Here is a 12,808-nt window from a genome sequence, read left to right as displayed (position 1 = left end):
CAAACTGTGGGCCTGGGACTTTAAACAGAGCACTGCCTGGTGCCACCGGGTAGCAGGGGCCGTTTAATCTTGCCTTCCGTGGTTTACTTTATAGGAGACAGACTTCTTCTGGCAACACAAAACACAGACCAAATACATACACTTCCTGAGTGGAGGTGGGCGCCGAGCACCAGAGAGAGCAGAGAAACCACACTAAGGTCATGTAGCAGCTCACTTCAAGTCTGTTGAGATCAGGCCATCCCTGCCCAGAGGCCTTGGTCTCTCCCTTGGGCTGCGCAGAGACCTTGGTCTCTCCCGTGGGTAGAGCTGCATGCGTTCTCAAGGGCACAGCAGGCACCCCGTGCGTTGGAAGCTACTTTCCTGCAGTGGCCGCATCTCTTCTGTGGCTCGCACCAGCCTGCAGGCAACTAAAGCCTCACGTGTGTCCCGTGTGACCAGAGTCTGGCCAGTGGAAGGTACCCAGTGAAGAACTTAATCGTGTTCCTGTTGGGCTCAGGCCTCTTGGGCTTCCATGTCATCCTGGCTCTTCCTCCAGCTCTGTGTTATCCTCAGATGAGTTTTTCTCTTTATCCAGGTCCTGGCTGAACATGCTGCACAGCGCAGCATGCAGAGTCAGCACCTGGTTAGGGATCTTCTTAACAGGTCAATAGATGCATCCGTCGTGTTCTCACTCACCCCACTTTCCTTCTCCCCGTGTCACCACTCTTGCCAAAGTCAAGCAACCCTGTTTTCAGAGTAATTTGGTGATTAATCCCTTGATTCTGTCAAACAGTATTAGTGCAGCATCACTGTGTTACAGCATGACCGATTCAATGGACATGAACTTGGGCAAACTCCAGGAGATGGTGATGGACAGGGAGGCCTGGCATGGCGCCATCCATGGAGTCCCAGAGCAACTGAACAAGAACAACTGTGCCACTTGTGAACCCATGCTGACTTCTGACCAGCGCTGTGCTGTTCCACAGGCCCCCAACATAACTTCTTCTTCATCATTGGTTCTAGAATGTTTTCAGATGATGCAGTGTTTATCTTCATTTATTTCACTCTTAACCCCCTCAAATTTTATCTGTGTTGTTGAAATGATGGGATCCTCTCCTTTCTCTTGGCTGAATAATATTTCATTGTGTGTACTGACCGCATTTTCTTCATCCATTCATCCATTGACAGGCACTTGCATTGTTCCCATATCTTGGCTGTTGTGAATAAGGCTGCAGTGGATATGGGAGTGTGAGTTTATCTTCCAGATACTGGTTTTGTTTCCTTCAGATATATGCCCAGGACTGGAATTGCTGGATCATGTGGTACTTCTATTTTTTAATTTTTTGAGGCACCCCTGGGCTGTTTTCCACAGTGGCTGTACCAATTTACGTTCCCATCAATGATGTACTAGGGTTCCCATTTCTTCGTACCTTCACAAACACTGGAAATCTCTTTCCTTTTTAAGAACAGCCATCCTAACAGATGTGAAATGAAATCTCATAGTTCTGATTTCCTTGAAGATTGGTGGTGTTGGGCACTTTTTCATGTACCTGTTGACCTTCTGTATATCTTCCTTGGAAAAAACTTGTCTATTCAGTTTCTTTGCCCATTTGTAAATCAAGTTCCTTATTTATTGTTTGCTATTGAGTTGTATAGGTTCCTTACATATTTTGAATATTAATCCCTTACCAGGTCTATGGTTTGCAAATATTTCCTTTTATTACATGGCTTTCCTTTACATTCTGCAGATTGTTTCCTTTGCTCTGCAGAAGCTTTCTAGTTTTTTAGTTCCTCTTGTTTGTGTTTTTGTGCCTGTACTTTTGCTGTCATATCCAAGAAATCACTGCAAAGAACAATACCATGGAGTTTCTTACCTATATTTTCTTCTAGGAATATTATATCAGCTGTTATATTTAAGTCTTTAATCTATCTTGAGCTAATTTTTGTGAGTGGTGTAGAATAGGGGTCCGATGTCTTTTTCTGCATGTGTTTATCCAGTTTTCCCCACACCGTTTGTTGAAGAGGCTGTCCTTCCCCCATTGCATATTCTTGGCTCCCATGTCAAATATTAGTGGAACATATTTTATAAGCACAGACATAAATTAGGTTTATTTCTGGGCTCTCAGTTCTCTTCCATTGGTCTCTGTGTCTGTTTTTATGCCAGTATCATACCATTCTGATTACTTTATAATATAGGTTGAAATCAGGAAGAATGAAGCTTCCAGCTTTGTTCTTTCTGAAGATTGCTGTGACTCTTTGGGGTCTTTCGTGGTTCCATATCAATTTTAGGATTGTTTTTCCTATTTCTGTGAAAAATGCCAATGAAATTTTGCATTTAATATATGGATGGTTTTGGGTAGTATGGACATTTTAAGCATATGAATTCTTTCAGTCCATGAACAAGGGCTTTTCATCCAGTTATTTGTGTCTTCCTTAATTTCTTCCATTGTGTCTTATAGTTTTCAATGTATAGGTTTTTTACCTACTTTTAAAAAATTTATTCCTAAGTATTTATTGTTTTGATGTCATTGTATATGGGGTTGTTTTCTTAATTTTTCTTTCTGATAGTTTAAGTGTATAGAAAGGCAACTGATTTTTGTATATAGACTTTTTATTCTAAAACTTTACTGGATTTGTTTATTAGTTCTAACAGTTTTTTTTGGTATAGTATTTAGGATTTTCTGTATATAAGATCACATCATCTACTGAGGTGTTTTCCTCTGAAGTCTTGAAACCTTCAAAGTCATCCATAAGTGTTGGAATTAACTTCTTCCAAACTTCTGTTAATGTTGGTATTTTGACCTCTTCCCCTGAGTCATGAATTCCTCAATGGATCTTGAGTGGTGAATCCTTTCTAGAAGGTTTTCAATTGACTTTGTCCAGATCTATCAGAGACTCACTCTATGTGGCAACTATGGCCTATGGAATGTATTTGTTAAAAAAACTAATACTTGAAAGTAGAAATGACACCTTGCTCCGTGGGCTACAGAATGGATACGGTCGGTGTTCACAAGCATGACCACAAATGCATCATGTCCGTCTCCATCAGAGCTCTTGACCAGGTACATTGTGAATGAACGGTAATATTTTGAAAGGAATCTTTTTTTTCTGAGCAGTAGCTCTCAATAGTGAGCTTAAAACATTCAGTGAATTTCTCCTCTCTAGATAGTAAAGTCCTGGGTGGCATCTTCTAACCTGAGGTTGTTTCATCTCATTGACAACCTGCTGTTTAGTGCAGCCACCTTCGGTCATTATCTCAGCTAAGTCCTCTGTGTGACTGGCTGCAGCTTCTTCATCAGCACTTGCTGCTCTGCCTTGTATTTCTCTCATGTATTTCTCTCATATTTCTCTCATTCCTTAAATCTCATGAACACATCTCTGCTAGCCTCACACATTTCTTCATTTCTTCTGCAGCTTCCTCACCTCTCGTAGTCTTCCCAGAATGGAAGAGAGGCAAGGCCTGGCTCTAGAGGAGGCTTTGCCTTGAGGCAGTGTTCTGGCTGATTGGATCTTCTGACCAGACCACTTTTTCTCCATTGGCACCAAGGCTGTTTCTTTTCATTTGTGGGCTCCCTGCTTCCTGGTAGCTCAGCTGGTAAAGAATCTGCCTGCATTGCAGGAGACCTGGGTTTGATCCCTGGGTTGGGAAGATCCCTTGGAGAAGGGAACAGCTACCCACTCCAGTACTCTGGCCTGGAGAATTCCATGGACTGTATAGTCCATAGGGGAAAGAGTTGGACACGACTGGGCGACTTTCACTTTTCACTTCACTTTCACTGCTTCCTGGGACCTTTGGCAAATGCCTAATTGGCCAGTAGCTTTGCCTCTGCCCTGTTCACTGCCTCCGTCTGCTGTCACTGCCAAACTGGTCCCACCTGGACGACCACTTCAACAGGCTGCCTGTTTCTCCAGCTCACCTCCTCCAGTGAGCCTGGGCTTCCTCACAGCGTAGCAGCCTCAGGGTTCCAGGAGGTTGCTGGGCCCCTTAAGGCCTAGACTCAGAAATCACACACCATCACACCCGCCATATTCTAATGGTCAAAGTAAGTCAGAAGGCCAGCCCAGATCCAGGTGGTGTGCAGACATAGACTTCAAGGATGGAGTCTTGATGGGAGGGGCAGCAATGTCCCATTGCAAAGGGACACATGTTCACTGGCGGCCATTATCACAGTGACCTGCCAAACCCACGATTTGCCAAGTGAGGGTCAACAAGCACATGCCTCACCAGCAGAAAACTGGGACTCTTTCTCCTGCAGCACTTATACATGAACAATAAAAATAGACATTAGTTAACTTCAACCTAACGAACATTAGAAGGGCATTAGGAAGCTCACAGACTTGATGGAAGCATTTTTCATTGAGAGCTCAACAGTGATAGGAAGGGGCTTCCCTGGTGGTCTAGTGGTTGAGAGTCAGCCTGCCAATGCAGGGGTCATGGGTTCAATCCCAGGTCAGGAAGGATCCCACATGCCGCAGAGCAAGTAAGCCCTGTGCACCACAGGCACTGAGCCAGTGCTCTAGAGCCTGTGAGCCAGAATTACTGAGCCCCCACGCTGCAGCTGCTGAAGCCCATGTGCCTAGAGCCTGAGTTCTGCAACAAGAGAAGCCCGCTGCAATGAGAAGCCCATACCACAGTGAAGAGTAGTCCCCTCTTGCCGCAACTAGAGAAAGCCCTGCACACAGCAACAGAGATCCAGCACAACCAAAAAGAAAAAAAAAAGTGATAGAGGGCAGCCCTGAGGATCCCTGAAGGAACCTTTGTAGGGAACGGCCTCTGGGATAACTTCTGATTTGGGGGTAGGGTGGGAGGTGAGTCTTTGTGTCATTTGGCTCACGATTCAGATTCCTTGAGAGTGTGACACAGCATAAGGAATATGGTCAATAACAGTGCAGTAACTTTGTGAGGGCAGGTGGTTACTAAGCTTAACGTGGTGTATGGATGTGTCAAGTCAACGTAGGACATCTGAAACCAACTTTGTATTGTATGTCAACTCTATCTCATTAAAAACAATTCCGATTCCTTGGGGAGCTGACTTGGGATGTCTTCCCACTGCTCACGTTGGTAAGGGTGGGCAGGGCACTTTTACTGATGGGACCTCGTGGATTAGGGGTGGCGGGGTGTCCCTGAGGAAAAGTGAGGTGATGTGTGAACAACAGGGAGGTGCCTACTGACTTCTGATCACCTCCTAAGGAAGTGTATGTGACACTTTGAGCCTGACAGTGACTTATGTCAGAACATCATCAATTTATTATTTTATCTCACTGCCCCTGCCTTTCCCCCAACCCACAGTGAAAACAATCATTAAAAAGCCTTTTTCCTCTTCTTCATGCAAAATGCAACTTTAGTTTAACCTGTGTCTCACTGGATCTAACTTTGTAAATGAAAGTGTTCCCAGAGGTCCTCTCACTTGCTCTGTTTGTTCTCAGCATCCTCTCTGAGACATTTAGCCCTTGTCCTGACATCAGTCCTCACCTGCCCGCAGGTGACTCCTATATTGGGCACTGACTTCCAGCCTTCCTTGCAAATCTTCCACCCAGATCCCCTGGACTCAATCCGCTCTCCCTCCCCAAATACCTGTAGCAGGTACCCCCATCAGATACACGCACTCACCATCACTGTCAATCCCCTGGCTCATGTCTTCCTGTGCTGTAGATTGTGGGAAGCTGAAAGGGCCTTTTCTGAGACTCCCATGCAGCTGGGGAGCCATGCTTGGCTGAATTCCTCCAAGCAGACTCATCCACGTGAGACAAGATGGCACATGGATGCTGCTTCTGGGGCGGCATGGGATCTTCCACTATCCACACCTCCAAAATCAGACTGTGTGGTGACAGCAGTAGGGTTTCTGCTGGAACATTCCTGTGGGGAGGTGGGACATGTCTCCCGGCTGCATCACTCCTGGCCATGTAAGCACCTGAGCTTCCTGCCCCCTTAGATGTTTTGTGAGACAGCTAATAGAATAAACCTTGTCTGCTTAAACTTGTTGCAGTGGATTCTCTTGTCTGCAAATAAGAACCCTGCGTGATATAAACACTCACTAGCTCCCCCAGTAGTTGTGGAAGTCACTCAGTTGTGTCTGACTCTTTGCAACCCCATGAACTATACAGTCCATGGAATTCTCCAGGCCAGAATACTGGAGTGGGTAGCCTTTCCCTTCTCAACCAGGGATCTTCCTAACCCAGGGATCAAACCCAGGTCTCCCGCAATGCAGGCAGATTCTTTATCATCTAAACCACAAGGGAAGCCCAAGAATACTGGAGTGGGTAGCTTATCCCTTCTCCAGTGGACCTTCCTGACCCAGGAATCGAACCAGGGTCACCTGCATTGCAGGCGCATTCTTTACCGACTGAGCTATGAGGGAAGCCCCAGTGCTGTAGTGTAAATGTTGAACAACAGACTCTTTGTCCCCAACAGCAGCAAAAAAGCCTGATATTCCATACTTCCACCAGCAGTGTATGAGAATTCCAGCTGCTTTGTCTTCCTACTGATTTTGTCAGCACTTATTATTGAGGTTGGTAAAAGAAGGGATATAGTTTTCGGACAATCCAATATCATAACATGACTTTGGGTGGGGATAGGATATTAACACATACACACACGTTTTTATAAACCTTGACATTGCAGTTTTTAAGTTGTTTCTTAGGTCTTTGGAGTCCAACTCCTTATTTTTAAAAAAATTTTTATTGGAGTGTAGTTGATTTACAATTTTGTATTCATTTCAGGTATGGAGGAAGATGTGGCAACCCACTCCAGTATTGCTTAGAGAATTCCATGGACAGAGGAGCCTGGCAGGCTGCAGTCCATGGGGTCGCAAAGAGTTGGTTGGACATGACTGAGCAAATTTTACTTCACTCACTTCACTTCAGGTGTATAGCACAGTGAATCAGTTAGACATATATCCACTCTTTTTTAGAGTCTTTTCCCATATAGACCACTGCAGAGTATTGAGTAGAGTTCCCTGTGCTATATGATAGGTCCTTACTAATTACCTATTTTGTATATAGTAGTTTACATATGTCAACCCCAATCTCCCAATTTGTCTCTCCCTAGCTCCTCATTTTTTGAACCTGTTTGGTCACAGATTAAGAATTTAGGGAAATCTTCAAGGTATTGTTTAATTTGAGCTAGAAAAACCTCTCCAAATTTGGGCATAGCTCCCTGGTTGTACCTGTCTTCTTTTTGAAGAGGAAGAGCCGTCTCATCACCCATCCAGGACGTTTTTTTTCATGTCCTCAATCGTCCTATGAATATGGGAGGAGACTGGAATCGAGGGGCTCAGGTATGGCAAGTCAAGCATGACTGATGTGTATTCAGTTGTCATTTCCATGTTGAATCAGGAAGCACATTCAGAAACAAGAGGCATATGGTCAGCAGCCAATTAACAGCCTTGGTGGAATTCTGATCAGTTCAGGAAATGGTGTTAAATTGAAACCATGGCCAGCTCTGTCTGTTAATGAGCTGTGCTGTTCCCTCCACCCCACTCCAGTGTTCTCTCTGACTCCCTGAGTCAGAGGAGTCACAGCTGCTGAGGCTAGAATCTGACCTCAGTACGGGCTTCAGTTTTTCATCTGCAGGGACTTTTCTTGTTTCACCATCCATGGCCACATTCTCAGCATATGATACCAAATGCCCAGAGAAGTCCTTGGTTTTTGATGTCAGGGTTTTTAATAAAGAGACTCGGGCCCGATGTTGTATTGTTTGCTGGTGTGTGTGCGTGTGTGTGTGTGTGGCGCGGACAGGGGAGATTGAAGGCAGGGTGGGTGGTGAAAGATGTAGAGAAGTGGTGAATCACTCATTCCAGAGAACCGATTAAATTACCTCCAGGTAGTCCATCATGTCGACCGTTTCCTGTTGCCTTTTCTCCCCTCCTTGGTGCTGATGACCAGATCCTTTGGGATCCGGTGACTGGAGCAGGCACCTGCTGGTCTGCTCAGGTCCAAGCAGCTCATGCTCTGCTTCTTTAGTCGTCGACATAGGAATTGCATTCATTACCTTGTGCCCCACTTTTGAAGCTTCCAGAAATAGGAATTTTACTGTCAAACCTCAGTGGAGGGAGTTCGTTCTCCTAATAGTAAGGAGAACACAAAAACAGCACATAATGGGGCCTAAAAAGTGTGTCCTTGTAAAATGTCAGACCCAGCCTGTCATCTGGGTTTAACTTACTTTCATCTGGTTCTGCCTAACTTGCCCAACTACAGGCATGACTATACTCACTCCTGGATTCTGTGGCAGCTGTTTTCTCCTGTGTTTTCTCATTAGTGTCTGTGATTCTAATGTGGCAGATTCAATTCCCCTTGATTCTCCTCCCCATTCAACAGTTGACTCAGTATATCAGTTAGGTTTTGCTGTGTAACAGGCCATCTAAAAACAGTGTGGCTTAGAATGACATATGTTATCTTTAATTGATTTAATTTTTTTAGAGCAGTTTTAGGTCCATAGCAAAACTGAGTAGAAAATGCAGAGAGTTCCCATATTCTCCTGGCCTTACACATACACAGCCTCCAATACCATCAATGTACCTCATCAAGGTGGGACATTTGTTAAAATCAGTGAACCTATGTTGAGACATCATTATCACCCAAAAGCTACAGTTTACATAAGGACTGACTCTTGGTGGTGTACATCCAGTGGGTTTTGACAAGTGATGACCTGTAAGAATTCCATGGACAGAGGAACCTGGTGGGCTACAGTCCATGGAGTCACAAGAGTCAGACATGACTGAGCAATTAAACCATCATCATCATCCATCGATATGGGGATTCTTTCGTAGCTCAGATGGTAAAGAATCTGCCTGCAGTACAGGGGACCCAGGTTCAAACCTTGGGTCAGGGAGACGCCCTGGAGAAGGGAATGGCTACCCATGCCAGTATTCTTGCCTAGAGAATTCTGTAGACAGAGGAGCCTGCTGGGCTACAGTCCATGGGATCACAAAGAGTCAAACATGACTGAGAGACTAACGCTACACTACTACCGCGACGACTCTCCACTGATACGGTATCATACAGAATAGTCACACTGCCCTAAACTCCTCTGTGCTCCACCTGTTCATTCCTCCCTACCCCAAACCCCTGACATCCACTGATCTTTTTCTCTGTGTCCATAGTTTTGCCTTTTCTAGAATGTCATATAGTTGGACTCATACAGTATGTAGCTTTTTCAGATTGGCTTCTTAACAACGTGCTTTGAAGTTTCCCTGTATCTTTTCATGGCTTGATAGTTCATTTCTTTTTAGTGCTTAATAGTATTCCATTGGGAGAAGGCAATGGCAACCCGCTCCAGTACTCTTGCCTGGCAAATCCCATGGACAGGGGAGCCTGGTAGGTTGCAGTCCATGGGGTCGCTAGGAGTTGGATACAACTGAGCCACTTCACTTTCACTTTTCACTTCCATGCATTGGAGAAGGGAATGGCAACCCACTCCAGTGTTCTTGCTTGGAGAATCCCAGGGATGGGGGAGCCTGGTGGGCTGCCGTCTATGGGGTCGCACGGAGTCGGACACAACTGAAGCGACTTAGCAGCAGCAGTATTCCATTGTGTGAATGTACCATAGTTCATTTTTAACCCACTGAGGTACATCTTGGTTGCTACAAGTTTTGGCAATCATGCATAACACTGCTATTAATATCCTTGCGTGGGGTTTTGTGTGGATATAGTTTTCAGTTCATTTGAGTAAATACCAAGGAGCACAACAGCTGGATCCTATGGTAAGTGTGTGTTTAATTTTGTAAGAAACTACCAAACTGTCTTCCAAAGTGGCTGCACCGTTTTGCATCCCCCCAGCAGGGGATGAGAGTGCCTGTTGCTCCACGTCCTCTCCAGCATTAGGTGTTGTCAGTGTGTGGATTTTGGCTGTTCTGATCGGTTGTATACTGGTAACACACATCTTTCATTTCTCAAGGTTCTGTGGATCGTTTAGGTGGCTCTTCTCACATGGGCTTCTTGGCAGGGCTGGGTGATCTAGGCATCTCACTTTTATTTCTGGGGCCTTGGTCCATGTGGCCTCTCACCCTCCAGCAGTCTTCTTCAGACGGTGGTGGAATATCTCCAATAATCAGAGGGCATGGCTAATGGTGCAGCACTTTTTAAGCTCCTGCTTGTCTTAAGTTTGCTGCATCCCACTGTCTAAAACAAGTCACTTGGACAGACCCAGACCAAAGGGATGGAGAGATGGACTTCACTTCTTGATGGAAGGAGCTGAAAAATATCGTGACCTCCCCCACCATTTCTTCCATCTATGGCAGCCAGTGACGAGGACATCTAACTCAGCAATGGGATAACCTCTGATATTACATTCAAAACCTCTAAATCTCCAGTTTAGGAGTCACCCAGAAAAGCGATTTCTTGTTAGTGCAGGGAAATCTTAGAGGAAGGAGATTAGATAATCACATTCTTCTTTTCTAATTACCCAGTTGGTTTTGTTCCAACGGGGCATTACCATCTCCTCGGATCCATTAGGAACTCCCAGCCTCTGGTCTTAATGCTTCGTAAAAGAAGAGCAATACATTTATTCTTACCGTCACCTTCTTAACTGCTGAGGAAGATGTTGTTGAGGTTTAAGGGGTGATCATTAATCATGTGTCTTCCTCTTCCATCTTTGAAATCAGTTGAGAAATAGATGTAAGCCATGGGAATTGGAGGTCAGAGTAGCACCTCTGTTGCTGGCAGCCCTGGACCAGAGAACATGGTTTATGCTACAGTCAGCCAAGACTCCCTGCTTCTTCCCCCAGGACTTGGGGTGCCCATGAGCAGTGGTACTTGGGTCTGCAGAGCAGATCCACTGGCTGGTGCCAGTGGAGAAAGGAGAAAGGAGAATCGTTGCCTCTCACATTTCAGGTCATGGCAGTCAAGACAAGGGGATCGAAGCACAGCCTAGGAGCCTGGGGAGGAGGGGTCACCCAGGCTCTGTGTGGTTGTGATTCCAGCTTCCCCTTCAATACAAGTCAGCCATAGCTTTCCCCTGGGGAGGAGTAGGGAGGGAGAAAGTGGAAGGTTGGGTGGACACTTTCCTCCAATACTTTCTGTTCTGATTTGTGGGCACTTTTTTCTGTGTGCATATGTATTTAAAACCTTTCATTGAAGTGTAATATACCTCTGGAGAAGAGCACGCATCATAAATGTGTGGTTCAATACATTTTCCCAAATTAAAAACACTCAGATCGAAAATTAGAAAATTACTAGCTCTCTAGAAGCTATATGAACTCCTTTTGGCAGGGGGAGGTGGAGGGTCTGGCTTCTTTTGTTCAAAACAATGACTGTGAATTTCACTATGTTGTGTATAGATGTAGATTGTTAATTCTCATTGCTGTTTAGTTTCCTGTAATTTATCCATTCTATTGTTGATGGGCATATGGGTGGTTACCACATTTGGCTGATTAAAGTCATTCTAATATGTGTCTTTTAAGAAAAAATGTAGATACTTGTTCGGTACATCCCTGGAAATATTGTCTGGGACCCAGCAATTCCACTTGTACAGATATATCCAAAAAAACAAAAACAACCTACCCATTTTAGATACTGAAACCTCTTTCGCAGAGTGGAACTCTTTGGTGTTCTTGTTGGCAGCATTATGAGAGTTCCAGCTGCCCTTGTCCTTCCTCCTAATACTTTGGAAAAGGCCAATGTTCCTGTTCTATAGATGAGGGTGAAATACCCAGAGAAGGAGGAAATAAAGTTCCCCTATAATTAAAAACAGAAAAAAAAGTTGTAAATAATTTTTTAAAAATTAAAAGTGCATGAGCCCTTCTTAATTTTTGAATGCATTTCAAAATAAGTTGCAGACTATGAACAGATGGGGTCTTTTCAGGGGCAACACCACCCTGCAAACAGGAGAGCAATTTATGACCTAACTTTAGAAACTGGAGATACTCTCAAAGTCTCACCCATCTGGGTGGAGGAAGGGTTTTTGCGGACAAAAAGTTCCTGCACAGAAACTGTGATAAAATATCCACTAGTAGCTGTAGGGATGGAGTGGGAGTGTTTAACCCTTCAGCCATGCCAACAACATGCTCCTTCTTTAGAAAATAGGGTGCAGAGTGTTAGCGAGTGAAGAAGAGTGACCGGTCATCATGCAGTTTGACTCATCTCCTTTGCAGCAGAGACGAGAGAAGGGAGTCTTTTGGCTCCATTGATTCTGGCTCTCGTCTCAGGGGAAGGACCACATGCTCTAATGAGGGGTTCCAGACACTGGAGATACCTGAAGATCAGGAGAAAACATGCTGACAGCTCTCTCCTTTGAGAAGTTTGCCTCCCTCCTGCACTCCTTGGGGGCACTTTATATGCATTGCCCGGCAGCAGGGTTTATTATCTTTTTGCAACTGGTAGAAAAATGAGGCTGCTGCTGCTGCTGCTGCTGCGTCGCTTCAGTCGTGTCCGACTCTGTGTGACCCCATAGATGCAGCCCACCAGGCTCCCCTGTCCCTGGGATTCTCCAGGCAAGAACACTGGAGTGGGTTGCCATTTCCTTCTCCAATGTGTGAAAGTGAAAAGTGAAAGTGAAGTTCTCAGTCATATCCAACCGTCAGCAACCCCATGGACTCCAGCCTTCCAGGCTCCTCCATCCATGGGATTTTCCAGGCAAGAGTACTGGAGTGGGGTGAGAAAAGTGAGGCAGGGAGGCTCAAAAGACTCGCTGGGGGCTATCAGTGAGCCAGATGTTCAGCTGGAAATAGATACCGAGAGCTCTGGGAAATCCAGACAGCCTGAGTGGGCCCCTTAATCTCTGGACCCTTCTGTGTCTTTTTAGACAATAAGCCTTTCCTTGAAAGAGTCCCCGCCCACCCCCCCACCCCCCCAAAGGACAGGGCTGCCAGCTCTCCTCCAGGATGTTGTAAAA

The sequence above is a fragment of the Bubalus bubalis genome, chromosome 14 (assembly GCF_019923935.1).
Source record: "Bubalus bubalis isolate 160015118507 breed Murrah chromosome 14, NDDB_SH_1, whole genome shotgun sequence".
NCBI classification, from domain to species: Eukaryota; Metazoa; Chordata; class Mammalia; order Artiodactyla; family Bovidae; genus Bubalus; species Bubalus bubalis.
The sequence above is the reverse complement of the archived record's forward strand: the minus strand, read 5'-3'. Positions refer to the sequence as shown.